This window comes from Rattus rattus, chromosome 7 (genome assembly GCF_011064425.1).
Source record: "Rattus rattus isolate New Zealand chromosome 7, Rrattus_CSIRO_v1, whole genome shotgun sequence".
Classification (NCBI taxonomy): Eukaryota; Metazoa; Chordata; class Mammalia; order Rodentia; family Muridae; genus Rattus; species Rattus rattus.
The window spans coordinates 2,766,366-2,784,357 of NC_046160.1; the positions used below are offsets into that span (position 1 = coordinate 2,766,366).

The 17,992-nt window shown below is 39.7% G+C and overlaps 1 protein-coding gene across 7 annotated transcripts in view; it reads left to right on the top strand.

Moving 5' to 3' along the window:
- Nrxn1 (neurexin 1) overlaps positions 1–17,992 on the top strand; it is a 1,103,898-nt gene that overhangs the window by 1,083,099 nt on the left and 2,807 nt on the right. The gene's annotated exons all lie outside the window — the stretch shown is intronic.

Below are 17,992 nucleotides of genomic sequence, written 5' to 3' on the forward strand. Positions count from 1 at the left end.
ACTATGCACTGCCCTACACAGATGCTATGAACTCTGCAAGAGCAGCACGTCTTCTTAACCACTGTGCCCATCCTCTAGCTCTTACTCCTTCTTTATCTGATTTTTACTGCTTTATTAAAGGTTCAAAATAATAGGAAGCACATAGCATCTTGTCAACATCTGTGTTCCAGATGTTCTTGCTGCTCTTTCTTCCTTACTGAATTCATGACTATCTTGAGTACTTGCCTATTAGGAGTTTGCCAATGTATATCTGCAACCTCACCCCTAAGAGGGCAACAGTATGGAGCAGGAACGTGTGAAAGTGCACACCCCATGACGTACATTTTCTACAAGTTTATGTACTTTTCTAATGCACTGTCTCCTGCACAAACCAAGATATACAACTACGGATTCTGTGTAATAATGATCACGTGTGTGTGGTTCTTTGTATGTGTTTGTGTGTGTTTGTGTATGTGTGTGTGTATGTGTGTGTGTATGTGTGTGTGTGTCTTTGTATGTGTGTGTGTTTACTTGCCCATGGAAAACAGAGGAAGATAGTAGGTATGCCACTCTATACTCTGTCATTTTCTGCCTTATTTCAATGGGACATGTTTTCTCACTGAACTTGGAGCTTGCTGTCATTTTGTCTATACTGGCTGGTTGAGGAGTTCTCAGGGCCTGCCTGTCTCTGTTCTCCAAGGCCATTTTATAATTTTTCTGAAACAGAAAACACAGAGAGAGAGAGAGAGAGAGAGAGAGAGAGAGAGAGAGAGAGAGAGAGAGAGAGAGAGAGAGAGACCCTGACTTGTTTAGATCAGGCTTGCCTAGAATACACAAAAATCTGTCTGTTTCTATGTCTAGCTTTGAGACTGAAGTGTAAGTCTCCATACCCAGTGGTCAGGGCTTCTATTTTAATGTTGGTCCTAGGGATTTGACCTGGGGTCCTCATGCTGGTACAACACGCTCTCTGATCCAATGAGCTATCTCCGCTATAGCCACTTACACTTTCTTGCAGTCTGGATTATTTAACTTCCTATCTTGCCATGTTTCTCCCCTTAGTCCTTAGGTTTCTGCTCCTCAGGTCTTGTTAGAGTAGGTAGGTATAGCAAGAAATAACAAAAATGATACACCATCCCACACCACGCCCTACTCCGGGCACCAGCCAATCACATGCACCAGCGGGGATTTTCATCCAGGCAGACTCTGACCCTTTGCTCTGGAAGCTCTCCACCCGACACGCTAAGATCCCGTGTGAGTCGCTGCCACTCCAGCCCCATGTAGCAACTGCCCATCTCACAGCTGTCACCAATCCCTGTAACCGGGGAAAATCAAAACTCTAGAAGCTTGTAAGTATCAATCAGATTTATATCAGTAAATTCTCACCCCATAAAACATCCACACAATAAACTCAGAGCCAATTCATATTAATATAAACTGTGCACCTCGATAAGACAAACTGTCCTGTAACTATCCATTCCTTGTAAGATATCCACAGCTACCTGTGGCTATTGAAAGTCACACAGATCTGGGCTGTCCTCCTCTTCCTCCATCTTCCTACCTTCTCTCCTGTCTCTCAAAAAACTATCAGCCCGCCTCCTTTTCTACTGTCCAATCAAAGGCTCTTCTTGCCTCATCTTCCACCTGCCCTCACCGGCCTACGGACAGCAATCTACGGTAGGCACTTTAGAGTGTGGACATTTGTAGGATCACTGGCTGGCGTCTGTTCTGGTGACCTCCTCTGTCCTGAAATCTTTGGATATTGCATTTTATACATAAAATGGTTTTCAACATTTACTTTCCTATTCAAATTTCTGATTTTCTTCCTGGTTCTTCTTTAATATTACATGCGATTTTGTGCCTGTAGCAATAGTGTATAATGGCATCAGTTAAACTTTTCAGTTTATATTTATCTTCTTTCCAGGTATTATTTAAGAAAAGTCATCTGTTTTCTTGACCTTGCTTGAATCTGAATATTGTTCGTTCCCTCTGAGAGTCTGCTTCAACAGACTCTTAAAATAAATATACCATTTCCTTATATCTCTCTTCCTGTTGTTGTCCTTATATTAATGCAAAATAATGTTGGTGGTAATTGTCACTGCTGATATCATGAGATTTTGGTTATTGTCAGACATGCCTGGGTAAAAATCCTTTCACATAAGCAAGCCAACCTTTGGGTAAGCAGGCCTTTAGAACACAACACATCATGGTAGATTTCAGAGATAAAGTCCTGTCCAACACCCATCAGTTATCCCCCTAAGCTAGTGGAAGGAGCAGTCTCAAGAGCTCCACAGTTAGCTGCCACACAAGTTGCCCGGGTATTTTACTCTCCCTGAATATTTATATGTGAACATTTTCTTATCAGATAGACCATCAACATACATACACTTTCAAAAAAGCCTTTCCCATTGAAATTGTGACATTTTTGATATTCAGGTGGCTTCCTTCCTAAAGATGCCAAAAAAAACAAACATAGAAAGCAATGTAGGCTCTTCTTCACCATCAGCAAATTACAGCTTTTATTAAGTGTTGGATAGATGAGAAGTTCTATGTGACTCCACTCAGTACTCTTAATGAAGAGGATGGTGTGTGTGGTTATTAATCTCATCACTGCTCAAGTGTGACCGAGCTCTACCGTGCATCCACGTGTGTGCCACCCTGGGAGTGAGAACAGGTCACATGACTCGTGCTGTTTTAGACCGGGATTTCTTTTTTAGATTTATCTTTCTACTTAGAAGCCACCATACATTTTGTACTTTTTTCTTATTCTTTATTCTTTTTTTTCTGATTTTAAAATCCTTCATCTAAGGCATTAATATATGACCTGTTTTTGTTTTATGTTTTTTTTTGGGGGGGTGGCATTTCAAGCACTAAAGGTGAATGTATTTAAGATAATTATTGCAGTGCCTGGAATAACCGAGCACAAATGGCAGCTTTTCTTTTTTTTTTCCAATTCATTTCTATAAAAGTAATATCCATGCTGTTTTTTCCCCTTTACATAATGCTGTTACTTTTTCTGGCTGAAACGGATGGGCAAGTGATGAAGCCACTCGGACCTCCTGATGAGAGCAGCGCATGTTGAAACTAGATCAGGGACAACCCCCTGGGAAGGAACACATGGAACTCAATTACAGTTGATTCCAGCCACACTGTCCTGCGTGGTTAGAATTGCATGATAGCTTCCCGCTGCTGGTACAGTCGTGGTTTAGAATACAATAGAAGGACAGGGAGGACAACTGACAGAACCGTCTCCTCAAGCTGAAACCTTATGTTTCCACTGGTCACGGACCATCGATGTCCAAAAAATGCCCTCTTTATAGGCAAGGACACTGACCTTCATCATGGGATTCCTTTGAAAACAATGAATAGAAATCCGCTCGTACCTATAGTGCTTTCCCCTCGTCCAAGACATGTATGTGTTCGAATGGATAGGTCTGGCAGGAATTACGTTGAGGGCAATGACGTGTTCTGGTGTGCGTTTTCCAGTGCTCCCTGTTGTCAGTTTTATTACACTGTAAGTGTGCAGCCGCCTCCTGACTCTTTTACAAGCAAATGCATTTGTGAAATGGATTTTTCTGACACTTGTTTTTTAATTTCAAATGTGCTTGGTAAGCAAGCCCACTTCAGTTCTCAGATCATGTCCATCCATGTTCATTTTGTGCCCCCTGTTGAACAGAATACTTTCTCCATGTTCATGCGTGAAGTCTAGAAGTGTGATTTCCATGATGATACTTAAGTCCTTCAGTGAACATGATGATCCGTTTGGTATGGCAGCTTCCTAGTGAATAACTTCCATTTAATCCAATGAAAACAGACTTAGCTTCGTCCTTCCTCCAATGTACTCAGAAAATCCTCTTATATTTACAGTGGTGAGGAGAGTGTGTCAGATCTCTTTGTTTTTAAGGATGGATAGCTGGTTAAGCACGGGAAGACTTCTCAACTAACTGGACACTTCTTGCTGGACACAGTGGAAAGCCCCTACATGAAATTAGTCAGGGCATCTCTCTCTCTCTCTCTCTCTCTCTCTCTCTCTCTCTCTCTCTCTCTCTCTCTCTCTCTACGTGTATGTGCGTGTGTGCGTGTGCGTGTGTGTATGTGTGTGTGTGTGTGCACGCGTACGTGTATGTGCTTGTCTGTCTGTGTCCCGTGTCTGTGTGAATGCATCTGTGTCTGTGTGCCCACATGCATGTGCATGTGTGAGTGATTTTTTTATAGTTTGAGACAGTGGAGATGATCTGCCAGCTCAACAACTGTAAACAGACTTTGTTTGGACATCAGCTACATTTCAGAGACGGGTCGCAGATGTTTGAGTAATTATAGTGTCTTTTAGATTTGGTGAAGACTCATCACTGCTTACAGTCCTTACAAATATTTGTTGGGGAGATTTGGAGAGAGTTACTTAGGTAAAACTTTCTCTTTGACGATTCTAGTTGAGTGAAAGTGGGATTTTGGTTTCTTGAAATGCAGGTTCTGCTTGTAAAATGTAGGAACCTCGCAAATACAGAATAGCTTTTAAAATGTTCATTTCAATAATTCTCTGGGATAAATTTAAATTTGATAGCAAAAGTTCCTTTACATGCATTACTATTCATTAGGGAAAATTTGCTACAATTACTATGCAATTTAGAGTGGTTTTCCAGTATGCTATTTTGAGAAAAAAATCAAAGAATTTCTATTGAACTGATCCCATTAACCATTAGGAATAAAAATATGTATATTGAACAAGCTGCATCTTTTCATTAAATAAGTAATCTCATCATTTAAAGGAATATATCATTTATTCAACCATATTTTTGAGCCTGATTAGAAGATAATTTTGTTCTTCACTTAAATGTAGGTTATTTATTATGTAATTATTCAAAAGTGAGTCTAATTAGCCAATAATAGCCAACACATTGCTGTTAAAATGGAGAATTTTGAGCTACAGCCAGAAAAATGGAATAAAAAATGTTCCATTTTCAGGAACATGAGAGCCCAGTCAGTGTGGAGGTCCCGGCATCATGCAGGGTGGGTAGCTCAAGTTGGCACTGATGAATGAATGTATTACTAGCATTCAGTATCTTGGCTTACGACTATTTTTTTGTTTGGATGACTTTTTTGTTTTTACTATATATAAATTTAATTCTCCAGCATACTAGGGTAAAACTAAATGGAATATGGTCATCGTAGAAGAAAAGAACATATATATATATATATATATATATATATATATATGAAAATCTCTTTCCCTTTTTCCTTCTTTCCCTCTTTTCTTTCTGCATTCCCTGCACTACTGTCTACCCACCTCTCTCTCACTTCCCTGGTCTGGGCTCAGTCTGCAGCCCCTCTCTTACTTTTGGCAACTATACTACCTCTAAGCTGACCCCTGCCCCTTTCCATTCCCCCTTTTCTGAACTGGTATGTTGGAAAGAAATTTATATTAAAGGAAGTTAAACAGCAAGGAAACCTTATTTCAAATTATTGTAACGGGTAAGTGTTAGATTTCTGCCTGAGCAGACAGTCCAGGTAAACTTCAACTGCAGGGTAAACTCAAACTGACAGGGGTTACAAGAGACATTGTCAAGAAACATATAAAAAATGTCAACCAACACATGATTAGCTGCTTGAATAATTACCAGATACACTAGCATTAACTTTGCTTACACTTGAAAATTCTATATCTATATCTATAGGTATAGATATAGATATAGGTATAGATACACACACACACACACACACACACACACACACACACACACACCAATACGGTGACTGACTAAACAACAATATATGTTCACTAAGGGCCACAGAATAAGTTTTTAAGCACCATATATATATGTCCAACATAAAAGCATCAATAACTTGTTTTATATCACTTCATTTAAAAATGTTAAATTGCCACAAAGTCTTCCTGAAGTATAGCATGCATCTTGTGCTTTGGAAGGAGAAAATGCCATGCATCTCCATACTCTAAAAGCTTACCAACCATGAAAGGGGAAGTATAATGTATTCAGAAAAATACAGTCTGAGTCTGTCTCTCCTAAAAATCTACATCCCTAAAAGAAAAAAGCTGTGTTCTATGGTAATTTGTCGAGTCCCTATTTTTGATAACGAGGTTTGTTTCCTGTGGAGTTTCTTGGTACTTTATTAATTCCATGTCCTCAGATGTTCGGAGGGGTAAGCCGGCATATTCTGACTTCTGCTCCACGGGGCGTGCTGCCTCCTTGACGAGCAGTATGCTTTCTTGTCATCAGCTCATCTGCTCCTAAGAGCAGCAAATGTTACCTTTGGCATCAGCTCACAGGTCTCCTCCCTACACACTGACACGTTAATGAGGTCACTGTCACCATTATTAGATCAGTCACACGCTGTGATACAAGCCTGGGAGTGATAACAAAACAAGAAAGGCTTTGCTCAATTGTCCAGGTTAAAAAATGTATTGAAAATACCAGCACAACAATGAAGCACATTAAAAAATAATAATAGACATTTTTTAAACAAGAAAGACAAATATGAATTGTGTGTATCTGGAAGTTTTGGAAGCTGTTGTTTCATTGAGTGAACCTGGAAAATCTGGGTGTCTGAGTTCAGATCTAAGTTCTTCCACTAGATGTGCAATCAAAAGCCGTCACTGAGCCTGTGCACCTGCCTCTTAGCACCTGCAAAATGGCATGGATGGTATTCAGTGTGGTCCATTATAACAGTAAGACTGAGACTGTGAAGGGCTCGCTGTAGTCTGCTAAAGGTAAGCATTGACAGAAAATTGCTGTTGTTAGAACCAGCAAATAAGCAGTACATAAAAAATTGATCAAAATAATCAAATAAGCAAAAACAATAGCAAAAGGAGTAAATCGTATAATCAATCAAAATAAATCTACTTTCCCAACCTAAAAGAAACGTTAGCAGTGGGTACTTTAGTATCTAGCAAGATATTTTTATAACGCACTTCTAAAGTTCGCCACTATCCAGCTCTTGCTTAGGAACCATTACAACTCAGTAAGACAAGTTCTGTACCTCAGCTTAATATCGTTCTGCTGCAATGGGGAAAATGTGCACATTGTGAGGAATAAAAAAATTCTAGGGTTTTGCCTTAAAGAGCTTTGAGACAGACAGTGACTAATCTTCCCTGCTTTGTCTTCCCAATAACATTCAGATACAGTACACCTTACTGATCACCTCCACCCACCCAAGATTCAACCTCTGCCACTGTAATGGATTCCTTGTCTGACATATGTTCCCAGCCTAGTCCCTAGGCCCCTCAGTGATACATCGCATGTGGTATCTAATTTTTCACCTTGGCTATTACACTGTAACCAAACAGGAATATGAGAATTTCCCAATAAAAGAAAATTGAGCCAATAGCTCTATGACTGGAATATATAGAGATGTCACCTATGTCCCAAAGGTGAATACATCCAGGTCTAAATCCGGAGACCTGCACTCTATTCTAGTACCCAGGAAGCCTGTGGCTTCAAAGAATGTTCTATAGACACCCTAGGCAGGAAGTGGGACACTTCAGACTCTGTGTGCACTCAAAGAGAGACTCTCCCTGGATTTCACTCAGATTATATCATGGACTTTCAGATCAGGAGAGAAAAGAGAGGGAAATGTTTTAAAAAGAAATTCTAAATCCTAATCAAACAAGTTCTTACTTCCAAGAAAGTAGGTCCCATGAGATAAACAAAGAAAAGTCATAAATAATTGTTTTCTAAATATCTAAGCATACAGGCTATCAAAATAAAAATATGAAAGACAGGGTAATTCACTCCAGTAATAATGGCCAAGGAATGCTGATCTATTAAAGATAGGATGTTTCTCAGTTAAACAAACTCATGCCCCACTACTGCTACAGTAACTTTTTGAAACAACACAGCCCCAAAATAGGTGGCCATTTTGCCACCTAACTTCATAAGGCCTCAATTCACAGAGGGGCAGGGCTCACAACCAACAGCCTCCACACAGAAAATGACTCTGATCATCACAGCTACAGCCAAGCAAACCATGGACAGTGCTGTCTACGACAGCCTGTCCAGTTGTGGGGACAACTGCTGAAGAAGCACCTTTTGTAAGAAAGACATAGAGAAAATAATTAGGCTATCATGCTTTTATAAAGACCTTCACTCAGTGAGCAGCAGTTGGCCACTTCCTATCTTGCCTGCTCCGAATCTCATAGTGCCCCTTGGTGCTATGCGATTCAAGGGTCGCCATCATCTTCTCAGGAAGAAATATAGAACTGGCCAAGGCTAATGTGTGGCCCAGCAATGTTAAGTTGAGCACATGTTTCAGACTAGAAATTAATACTTAATCCAGTATTCTGTATGGGAACCATTCATTGGTCATGCAAAACTCCAGCAGCAAAGGACAGGTAGACCCCTCGAGGAGAAGATGTGACGAGGGGAGGCAGCGGCACGCAGCTGCTTAGGGCAGGTGCCTGCTGCTATGTGTAAGAACTGCTCAAGTACAAAATGACAACAGATTACTCTGCAATCATGTGTGTAGATGCATTAGACAGAAGAAAGTGTAATAGTCACAGACCTCAGGCCTAGCAAGCCTAAATTACCTAAGCTGTTTGAAACCATTTCCTTTGCTTTAATGCCCATAGCCGCAGAGCTCTGGCATGTGGGAAATAAATCCGATAATATGTACAGAGATCACAGCAGAGGGCCTCGTTAGCAATAACTAGGAAAGGCAAAAGTTGTTTGCTTAGTAAAATAGGAAAATACGTTCGGGTTTTACAGTGAATCAAGTATGATTGGAGCAGCATCAAGCATCCGCTAATGATTAAGTAGCATTAGAAACATCTACCACGGATGCTACTGAGGGGGAGATAAGAGGCTTTTGCTGTTACTGCATATTTATGTAAAGTACATCTGAGGTTTGGGCAAATAGTCCACGGAGGTTTTTTGAAATTCCCTACTTATAAAAATCATGTAAAATGAAATGTCAGCTGTCACCTTCTATCAGGGGCAGGGAGAAGTGTCACAGTATCCACACAGCCAAGCGCATGTGCTTGTGTCCACAGTTCCCTGCACTCTATCTGTGATCATGGCACCCTATGTCGACCTATGACCTGGTCCTTCGTACATTTGTGGCTCCAGGCCTTGGGATTTGCAGGATCCTTTGTTTTTTGCATGTGATAATTATTTCTAGGTCCATGGACTTCTGGGTGTTGTAGGAAGAGAGATCATTTTGCTATGAAGAAGTAAAGAAGAAATCAGAAATAGAGAGTATTGTCTAATCTTAATAGCTTGGTCCTGTCACTTTGTACTTTTGAAATGTCATCCATCTTGGTGAAAATCATATGTAAACACTCCAGGCACCTTATCCTTGGACTGCTGTGCTCGGCTGCCATGTGCTATGTGCTCTACGTTTAGGACGGTTAGTCCAATACCACCTGCTTACCACTCCCATCCCAGCAGCAACGGGTCTGAGAACTCTGAAAACTTCCACAATTCCCGGCCGCATGGATAAGCACTACTCACAGTGTGCCATCAACTACTTAGTCACAACCCCCCACATGTCACATGCTGTGGCTCTAAAGGGTTAAGTGGACATGCTAACATAATCAACTTTGAAGCATAAACAAGAGGAAGTATAAACAAAGCAGTATGATGTTTGTGTTAATGAAAATTGATCCCAGCTCTTCTAACTGTCCACTTTCATACTAGGTAGTTTGGTTCTAGATGGATAGCGGGAAAAGTATACATAATAATAAGAAAGCTTTCTTATTATTGAATGTGTGTGCATGTGTGGATATATGCATGCCACAGCACACATACAGAGGTCAAAGGACAACTGTGTACTTAGTTCTTTCCTGGTACACGGTTCATGCATGCCAAGCCTATTATCCACAGACCCATCTTACAAGCGTATATGCTGTGCTCAGAAGCACTCAGTGCTGTAATACCAGTTCCAGAGCTTGAGGCAAAGGATCATTACTTCAAGGGCAGTTTGAGCTACTGAGTGAGTTCCAGGTTAGTCAGAGTCTCCATGTATGCAAACATACACACACACACACACACACACACACACACACACAGTGACACACATAAACACATATCACACAGACTCACACACATACTCACACACACACACACACACACACAGATTCACATACATATACAAGCACACACAGTCATACATAGACATATATACAATTCATACTGAGATTCTCTCAGAAGAACATGGGAATCTACAATGTCAATGCTTTGCCCACTTGCTTAACTCCATTTCTCAAAGTCTGAAATAAAAACTTTCACAGTTTTTAATGGTAACATTTACCATACTTCACTCCTAAACATTGATCAACTTGCAACAATCCCTTCCCATAATCTGTTAGAAAACCTTTCAGCAGGTGTGCTCCATCTCAAGTACAAGTTGGGAAGTAGAGAAAATGCTAAGAAATAGAGTAGCAGAAAACATTTACCAAAGAACATATAAACTAGTCTGAAATGGGGTGAGGTCACATAGAAATGCAACATTTCATTAAAATTTCAGCATGCTACAGAGTCTGCAACATGATGAATGGTACATGATTGAGACTGTTCATTTCTTTGAATTTCCTAAACGTTCCTGGACTCCGTCCTGTAAGAGTTGGAAGTCATTGGCTGTACTACTGAACTCCTCAACCCATTACCTGTGTATTCTAGCTATTCCTCTAAAGGCTTGTTGGTTTTTCATCCTTCGGTGCACGTTCCTTTGTGTTTTAGAGGTATTGACTCCTGTTTTTCATAGGTTCCACAGATATCATCTCTCCTCTCTTTTCTCTTGCAGTGTTACCTTGTTAGTGATGTCACACATGTCGTGCTTTATACTTATGGCTGCCTACTGTGATAAGCTTTAGTTCACGTTCAGACAGCTCCTCACTTTCCCAAGTTCACGGTTCTGCGGCCACCCTGGTCAGTTTGTTTCCCGCAAAGCAAAGTCTTTCCTTCCTCCAGATGATTCCACCTGTGCTGTTACTGCTTCAAAATCACATATTCAATTATGTGACCTTGTGTTTGCACGATGGGGCGGGGGCATGCACACAAGAGTGCAGGTTCACACAGATGCCAGTGGGGGACGTCGAATCCTCCAGAGCCGTGTGGCTGGGGGGCAATTGTGAGCTACAAGAGCAGATTTGTTCCTGTGCTTTTAGCCACTGAACCATCTCTCTAACCCCAGTGCTGCTTCTTATTAGGAGACTACTCTGACTTTTTTCATTTTGTTTTGCTGTTTGCTGACTTGCTTTTGTTTTGTTTTGTTTTTCCTTCCCTTTTGAGACATGCTATCACTGTGAATGGTCTAAAACTTGTTATATGGCTCCAGCCAGGTTCCAAAAACCAGATCTGCCTTCAGGTTTTCCAGTTTCTGAAATTAAAGGAATGTTCTCCTACTCTTTTTTATGACTCAGAATCCACAGTCACATTCCTGTATGGCACCTATAGATTTGTTTTCTACCACAATTCTCCTGGTTTTGTTATACATGACTTAAATTTTTGGTGGTATATCTACTCGCCTATAAAGGTATATAAAGGGATGCATCCAAGACGCTTAGTTATGTGCTATCTCAAACTGTCCTTGAAACTCAACTCTAGAATACTATGTGATTGCACCTAGAGGAGGTTGGAGGCGAGCCTTAGAGCACACTTCATGAAGGATAGATACATACTATTTATGCAGAAAGAATGAAAAAGAGCTGTGGTCAACAGAGAAGTAGAACTTTCTTTTCCATGTAGGGACTTGGAAAGAGCAATACTGCTATGGCTGAGCCTGCCTCAGTGAATAAATAAATAAATGGCAAGGTTGAGTAGGCAGGTGTGAGTAAGCTAGCAAGGACCAAGAGAAGCTAGATTTTCCTGTATGTTCATGTACACCATGATACTTTCAAGTGTTTTATACAATTAAATGTATTTAATTGCCATATGAAGTTTCTATAAGAATGCAGATGGTTGAAACTATGAACATAGGGTTTATAAATACAGCAGCCTGAAAAATGGCTTGATCCTATGGTCTCCCCTACATAAGACAGGAAAGGGATGTTTTGTGTGTATTCCTCTTACATGAAAGAAACGTCATAAAAGATATAGTCTTTCACTGGTCTGTCCTTCTCATGAGAAGCCAACTGAGGTAGCCACCCTACCTTGGCAGTGGGTATCATAATAGTCTCTGTGTTTAGCATCCTCATTCATATAAACCCTAGCTTACAAAAGAAGATAATAATCCTCTTGATCTCAGAATGGTGGCCCCTACACCTTCCTTTAAACATGAGATTTGACAATTTGGAATGGAGCAGAGAAAAAAAAATCAGACATTCCATAGCCAATTAGATTACAGTGTTGTCTTCGTCCCTCATTCTCCCTGAATCTCTAGCTTACTGAGGAAGCTCGAAAGCCATCCTGTATCCCCTTTCTTCCTATTCATGTGTGAGTCGTGAGTTACAGAAGACTTAAGACATGGTGGGTCCTGGTGGGCAGACAAACAATAGGGATTCAGGATGCAGAACAGCCATCATTTCCCATAAAACCCAGAAGAGATTGAAATTCAAACATACTGTGTGCACCACTGTACCATTCCTCCTGCAAATGTGGTGCCTAGGTCTCTCTTCTTCAGACTGATACCATCAGGACGGCTTATGTTGGCCTATAGTATAATGAAGGACAAAAATGAGAAAAATAATAGCCCCCTTTTGTTGTTGTTAGACACAGGAGAGAAAAATGTACTAATCTCAATTGGCAAGCACCCCAGGAGCCTACAGTTCCAATTTTCTTTTCACAGTATTAACGTAACTGGGTGTGGGAAAAGTCAAATCTTCCCCATAAATCTGAAACCATTTTCAAGGCTTGCCTCAAATTATAATACCATCCGTATCTATCTAAAACACAGTGTGGAGATCTGTTCCAGTGAGGTTATTTTAGAGAGGTGATTTTCCTAAATGGGTAGAGATAGAAATGTGAATGTAATTACTTTAAGTTAGATCTATGATAAAACCAGGACTACTAAAAGATTCTTTACAAAAAGTCCAATCTATATATCTTGCCAACTTTTTTTAAAAGGATCATTGCAGGATAATAACTCTACTTACCAAAATGAGACATGTAGAATCGTGCGGGCTTTTGGGATTTTGTATATGCTATTCCACCTCCAAAATATATAGTTGACATTCCATGTTTTATCATTGGCATGCTTTACTCTTTATTATTCCTTAGGACTGGCGATTTCTTAGTGGTCTTTCTTAACACTCGAATGCTGAATGTTCACTGTCATTACTCTACAGAAAGGCACATGCTTGGACGTGACAGGGTCATGCTTGATGATAAAGCTATACACTAGTTGTGTATATTGGTGAAATAAAATTAGTCTGGAAACTACACTCTTATCCCGAAAGAGAATTCTGGAAACAACATAAATATAATAAGGATACAGTGGGCGAACTGCTTGTTCAAGTGTACAAAATACATTCATAAAAATTGCAGTTTGGGTGATAAACAGAGCATGTGACTGCATGTCACTGCCTTGGCAAACTTATTATTGGAAATACAAAGTGGCCCTGTCCACTACCAAAGAAACCCCAGACTAAAAATCTTATGGATTGGGATCTTACATATCATTTCTCTTTTGAAAAAAAAAGAGATAAGTTTTTTATTTTATTTTATCTTATTTATTTTATTCATTTTATTGAATTGAGTCTATTGTGTAAAACTCCAGGGCCTCAGGATCAATGGAATAATGGCTTATACACTATCACTGAACCTTTCAGGATAGAGTGTTTTTTATTTATTTATTCTTTGAGAATGTCATATAGATATAGATATAGATATAGATATAGATAGATAGATAGATAGATAGATAGATAGATAGATAGATAGATAGATGTAGATGTAGATAGTGATGAAGTATTAAACAGTGATGAAGTATTAAAGAAAAACTTATCCTTAAATTTAGTACAGGTTCTATCCTCATTGAAGAAGCTTCTCTTTTCCAGCTTTTTTTTCTTTTTTCTTGGATATTCAATGCATTTACATTTCAAATGTTATCCTCTTTCCTGGCTACCCCTCCTGAACCACCACTCCCATCCCCTGTCCCCCTGCTTCTACCGCTCACCCACCCACTCTCACCTCACTGTGCTGGCTTTCCCCTACACCGGGGAAACAAGCCTTCACAGAACCAAGGTCTCATCCTCCCACTGATGCCGGGTAATGCTGTCCTCTGCTACATATGTGGCTGGAGCCATGGGTCCCTCCATGTTTACTCTTTGGTTAGAAATTTAGTCCCTGGGAGTCCTGGGATGTCCGGTTGGTTGATAATTTGGTTATTCCTATGGAGTTCAGAAGAAAATATGAAATAGCTGATGGGGAGGATCTGGCCCTGGTAAAGGCTTTCTGTTCTTGTCGGTGCCACTGACAGCCTCACAGTCATTTTTATTAAATTGCCAACCCTAATCCAGTGCCTTTGTGTTACTATCAAAATTGGCATACTCTCTCACCTCATGTAGAGGAAGCTGATACTGTGATATCTGTGATATACTGTGATAATGACGTAATTCCACATGCTTTTCTACAGAGTAGAGGAAGTAGCTAAGGCATGAGGAAGTTTGCTAGATATAATATGTTGGAATTATGTTTTCATACATCCGTGTAGTTCATGAGTTTGTTTAATGCTATGAGTCAGATCATATGAGACTTTGGAGACTTGCCTACTCATTTCCGTCCTTGACAGTTACCTAGCTTTAAAGCAAAATATATTTAACCATTGAAGTTTATTGCATTTCCATTTCTAGTCACTCATCATATCTACTACTTGGCTCCTTTTGTGACCACCATGAGTCCCATGGAATTTACCCCTGACATAGATAGATCTTGTGTGCTCTAAGGCTCAGGGTGAAGAACCAGCTCTAACGATCTACATGTATCTTCTTATTGGAGTTCATATTTGTGTGTGATTATCCCTTCTTCTTTCCTCCTCCTCCTATTATTATTATTATTATTATTATTACTATTATTACTACTGCTGCTGCTGCTGCTGCTACTACTACTACTACTACTACTACTACTACTACTACTACTACTACTACTATTTGACTTTGGAAACAAGTCTCTGTGTAGACATGGCTTCCCCAGAGATTTGTGTGCCTCCTGCCTCCCTCCTGAGTGCTGGAATCAGAGGCTGGTGCCAATACTGCCCAGTTTTGATTTGTTTTTTTAAAACATATATTTCTGTCACGTGTTGTGACAGAGAGAAGGGGAATGGATAAAACAAAGTTCATTCATACAGCTTTTACAGGGGCTCAAAAAAAATCATTTCTCATCATTATAGCCACTTTTGTGTTTATTGTGAAGTGTGAAAATGCAAAATCTTACAACCCATGAAATATATGGATTAATTCTACATTCCTCTGATTAAGGCATTTTTCTTAGATTGGCTCTCTTAAGTGGTTAATATATAGATGCCCTTCTAGTCAATGTATTTTAGAATATATAGGATTTGGAATTATATAACAGGGAATTTAGCTCAGTATCATTCAGACATTTTCTACATTCAAATTAATATGAAGTGTACTCAGAGATTTTTTCAGTGACCATCACAATACAACATTAGTGGCTATATTTTAATTAATAAACGTATCTCAAGTTATTTAGCCTGTTATTGTACATCTATCAGGGAGAGATTTCTCATTAATACATAATTTATTTTGACAATATTACAAAAGTTAATGGATATATCATGTAGCCTTAAGAAAGGTTTGAGACATAAAGAGAAGTAACTATTGTTTAACCAAGCAGACATGGAAACAACCGTGTAGTCTAAGCAGCTTTATAGCAATACCTATTTTAATAGTTGTTAATTTTTTAATGTTAATAAAAGGGATGAAAAGGTACTTGTCATTGGTTTTTGATTGTAGTTTTCTGGGGAGTGTTTTTTGTGTTATTTTAAAATTATGGTATTTAAAATCTCTTAAAGTGGGTTAGGCAGAGTTATTTGTAGCCCTCATGTGACTTAAGCATTTTGGCTGGTGTTGCAGAATGGGAAAGTACATTTCTTAAACAGGAGATGCTTATCAAATGCTTATAGGGCAGAATTCAGAGTTTGCTTGTGCCTTTGCGATCTCCTTCTAGAGTGAGCACATACCTGTTGTGAGCTCTGCTTGCATAGGTGTTCCAGAGCCATATCAGATACACATGAGAAAAATGAGATTAATATTCCAGCGTTAAAAACATCTAACACCAGTTCCTAATTGTGCACACACCCATACATCCATTGTTAGCATATTGAATTTAAACCTTGAATACGTTTAAAGCCCCGAAGTTGTAATATAATAAGCTAAATGATTAGGATTCTAGCTCATTATCCTTTCATTTCCTCCCGAAAAAGAAAGGTTATTGTGAAAAGGTGTTTCAGCATTCCTTCATCAGGTACGGGAATGAAATGATTTAGGTAACATTTAAATACAATTACCTTTTCAGCTCTCGAGACACCAGGATAAAAGAACACTGCCAAAGGTTCACACTGAAAGTTGTCATTTTGCAGCTGAGCTAATTGGCACACTTTGGCAAAGAGGACTGTATTTAAAGAGAAAGAGCTGCCTTTGGTTTGCTGGTACTGACAGACTTACTACAGAAGGCTTTCGAGGAGAAATTCACTTCCTGTAATTAAATAGTGTGGATTATAGTCTTTGTTTCTCTCCACCTTGGCCACAGAAACACCTCGGAGGCTTTTTCGACACCATTACCAGGCCTTCTGTAAAACAGTGACACAATCGTCACAGAAGGCTGTCTCCTGCTCCGTTCTGCAGTCACAGAGCCGAGCTCCTTGCTGCTTTGAGACCGAAAGCCATGGTTTTATAAGCAACTATATTGATGAGGCATTATTTGATGAAGGAAAAGAAACTAACAGCAAAAGCCCTATATTTATGCAGAAGAGAGCTTAGTGACGTTTGAAAATGTAGTTTTTCTTTTTAAAGTTTTTATTGCATTTTATGTGTGTGTGTGTATGTGTGTGTGTCAGCTCATGTATGTGACAGTGACTTTATGGAGGTCTGAGGACAACTTGTGAGGCAAGTTCTTCCCTTCTATCAGGTACTATCTGGGGATTGAACACAGGTCGTTAGACTTAGCTGCGTGTCTTTATCTATAAAGAAATCTTTCCCGCCTAGATGTGGGTTTTCAAAGCAGCGCTTCATGCATTAGTAAATGTCTCTGAGTAATTAAGAGGCACCAATGTAGAAACACACACACTCAAATATGTATGTAGAGAAATATGTTCAATATATTTTTGGAATCTTGAGATTGCTTAACAGCAGTGTGCACACTTTTAGACGTTATGGTATTCTTAACCCTCTACAACAGAAAAGTAATCTTTTAGTTGTCTCTGTGTGAGGTAAGGTAAACAATGGAGAATCAAAGAAAAGAAACAAGAAGTAAAAGGCTACAGAGAAACGGTTCAGGGTCGAGGACAGACAGGCACTGGCTCCCATGCTTTGGAGACAGCACAAAGCCGCCCACAGTTCTCATATTCTTAGTACCATATCCTAGGAGTTTCTGTTCTGCGGGCAGCCTCAGTGTCCTCGTAGGCCTTGGAGCAGACATCATATATCCTACAGTCCATCACGTGTACCCATGGACGACTTTTCCTCTTAGAGAAGTTCGGGTGAGGGTTTTGTAGCTGACACACCAGGCGAGAGTTCTACTAGTGCCTCTTTTATTATCATTAGATACATTATGAAATTTGTCCCAAAACCAACCTAGAAGGTAGTTTAAACATTGAAAGTTTACATCCCTACATTCTTCTCTAAAGCTACAAAATGCTGATATTTATTGCAGGCGTGTATCACCATACAAAGTTAACGTGAGGATCACTAGCTCACTGCCAATGGATAGACACATGTACCCTTACTAGACAAGTGGATTTTCAACAGTAAAGGAAAAGAGTTCTGTCTTTATTTACAATCATGTATCTACAATTATACTTTATAATGCAGGCACTGAGGGCTAGACACAGGCACAGGGCTAGAACATGTACTATATCGCAAAGGATCTGGGTTTGGTTCCTAGCACTCTGA